This window comes from Orycteropus afer, unplaced genomic scaffold (genome assembly GCF_000298275.1).
Source record: "Orycteropus afer afer isolate SDZICR_OR568_19922 unplaced genomic scaffold, OryAfe1.0 scaffold00361, whole genome shotgun sequence".
NCBI lineage: Eukaryota > Metazoa > Chordata > Mammalia > Tubulidentata > Orycteropodidae > Orycteropus > Orycteropus afer.
The window spans coordinates 2,267,706-2,270,960 of record NW_006921948.1 but is presented as its reverse complement, the minus strand read 5'-3'; positions in this window follow the sequence as shown (position 1 = coordinate 2,270,960).

The window sequence follows — 3,255 nt, the reverse complement described above, 5'->3', positions numbered from 1 at the left end:
CCACCAGCCACTCCTCGGAAGGAAGATGGGGCAACTACTTCCGTAGTAATACCGCCTCAGAAACCCAAGGAGGGGTCGCTATGAGTCAGGTCCGAGTCAATGGCACATAACAACAACAACATTATTTATGTAAGTGTCATCTATAAGCTCTATCAATGTGAATTTGGGATCTGCTTTGAGCACCATTTTAAGTACAGTGCTCAATGCTATACTTTTATATGAATGAAAAAATTAACTGCAAATTCATCAGTCACAAACTACTTCCCCTTAAATTATTACAATCATATAATTACTAAACATAAGTGGAAAAAAATTTCTATGGAATACAATTTTAAAATTGTTTGTGCCAAGAAACAGTAAAAACATTTCCAAAGGCAACTGGGAACAATGGTAACTCTGTAATAGTAGAGGGCTGTTACTGTAACATACAAAATGCGTGAAAGGAGGACAAATCAACTGAAAAGGAAGGCAAAAAATAGGAGCACGATATTCATTGGAGAAAGCCATATGGTTAATTAATATATGAAAAATATGGTTAACCTCACTAAAAATCCATGAAATAGTGTATTTTGCACGTCACATTTTCAAAAAGAAAGATACTAACCTGCACTGTTGGCAAGGCTATCAGGAAACAACTATCGTTCAGTGTGGGCTGGCTGTAAAGTGGCATACCTTTGCAGAGGGCCACTCAGCAGTATCTCTCACCATTTTAAATGTCCATACCCCTTGACACCACAAGTCCAATTGTAGAAACTTCCCCTATAGGTAAACGTGCACAAATATTTGTTGTTGTTGTTGTTGTGTACCGTCGAGTCACATCTGACTCATAGTGACCCCTCCTTGGGTTTCCGAGGCAGTATCACTATGGAAGTAGGATTGCCCAACCTTCCTTCTGAGGAGTGTTTATGAGGATGTGCAGTACCAAATTATTGAAACTCAGAAAATGGAAACCAATCAAGTAACAATCAATAGGATAGTCAATAAGTAAATTAGTAAATTTAAAAATACTGGTGCAATGGAATGCTATGTGCCAATTAAAAGGCATGATAGATAAGAAGTAACCTGAAAAGCGTATCAATATAGATTAAGTGAAAAAAATACTATAAAAAATAGTTTAAGGGCAATATGGATCATATGGTCACGTTTTTGTAGAAAACAAACTTGCGTGACATATGTTACAAGTCATCTGATGTGTGAGACTTAATATAGGTAATTTTTATACATTTTTAACAGTATCTGTCTTTGAGAATTAAAATTAGAGGGCTGGTTGAGAGTAAAATTTGCTTCATACAATTCGGTATATATGTGTGTGTATATATATATATATATATATATATATATATATATATATTTACTTACAAGCATACTTCTGAAAACATATTTTTTTTAAAAAAATCCCACTTGCAAATGTTATAGTGAGAATAAGACAGAAGCAGATCAATTTTTCATTTGACTTAGCAGCATTATGTACCTTGCTCACACTACTTTTGATATTAATTTCATGTATACTTAAAAACCTCAAAGTAATAAAATTCAAATTTTTAACTAAAATAATCATTTTCAAGTATAGCATTAGGAATTTTAAATCAATGTCATACCTGTATTTCTAGCAGTGAATTTATGCCAGTAGTTTCCTGCTGTGAGAAGCCAAATCTGATTATTCATTATTAAAAAGATGATTTTCTATGTGTTCTATGAGATGAAAAAAAGAGAGGGGAGAGCAGTACTGATCCGTTAGAACGTGTTTGCCCTTCCCACATCTGTGACAACTTAGCTGGGTAGAAATATGGAGTCACAGTTACTATTTCCCAAAAACTTAGTTGGCATTTCTTATTTTTCTTCTTTCATTTACTATTTCTGAGTATTCAGGCTATTTCTGCATATGTCATTAAACGTTTTCCCTGCTTTGATGATTATTGAACTGATAATATTGAAATTTAAAGTTTCTGCAAAGGTATCCCAAGGTGTGAGTAATTTTTATTAAGTTTGATGAGTATGTTCAGTCTGTATATGCAAATCTGTTATCATCTAGGGAACATTTTCTTCTGTTTCATTTTTCTTTATTACTTGGGTTCCTATTGTTCTAGTGTTTGCTCTGAATACCTATGACTCTGCAGGTCCTCCAAATCACATGGTGTTTTGTGTTATCACCATTTCTTACATTTTATTCCGTATACTGACTGGATTTTCTATAAAATGCTATCAATTATTGTCCCTAATGTGGGAAATAATCATAAAAGCCCCTCACAATTGGACCAATCAGCAACATCACAGTAAATGGAGAAAAAGATTGAAGCTGTCAGGGATTTCATTTTACTTGGATCCACAATCAACACCCGTGGAAAGAGCAGTCAAGAAATTAGATGATATATTGCATGGGGCAAATCTGCTACAAAAGACCTCTTTAAAGTGTTAAAAAGCAAAGATGACGTTTTGAGGACTAAGATGCACATAACCCAAGCCATGGTGTTTTCAATAGCCTTACATGCATGTGAGAGGTGGACAATGTATAAGGAAGATTGCAGAATTGATACATTTCAATTGGGGGTTGGTAAAGAATACTGAATGTACCATTGACTGCTAGAAGAATGAACAAATCTGTCTTGAAGGAAGTACAGCTGGAATGCTCCTTAGAAGCAAGAATGGCCAGAGTCCATCTCACCTACTTTGGTCATGTTGTCAGAAGGGCCAATCCCTGGAGAAGGATATCATGTTTGGTTAAGTAGAGGATCAGCAAAAAAGGGGCATGCCCTCCACAGGACGGACTGACACAGTGGCTGCGACAATGGGCGCAAGCACAGCAAGGGTCGTGGGGGTGGCGCAGGACCGGGCAGGGTTTTGTTCTGTTGTCCATGGGGTCACTGTGAGTCAGAGCTGACTCGACAGCACCTCACTACAACACCAATATGCAGGTTTTTATTCTGCTATATTGAATTGTTTTCATATGCCATCATTTGGTTGTTTTACTCATCCATTTCTTACTCGTTCATTTTTACTTTCCTTTATCTCAGCCTGATCTCTCTTTGGTTCTCGTTTCATGGATGTTCCCCTTCTCCCTTGCAACTCCGAGTACAAGAATCATAAAATCTAAAAATTTCACTGTTCTCCTGAAAAATAAAACCTTTTCAGGTACCGAAACTATTTTCCTGTGGTGTTTATGCATCCTCGGCCTTATTATCCTGCCGTGTTGTTTTAGAAGTGTTGCAATATCTGGATGAATGTACAAAGAGCTGATAGGAATGGGAACAAACTCTG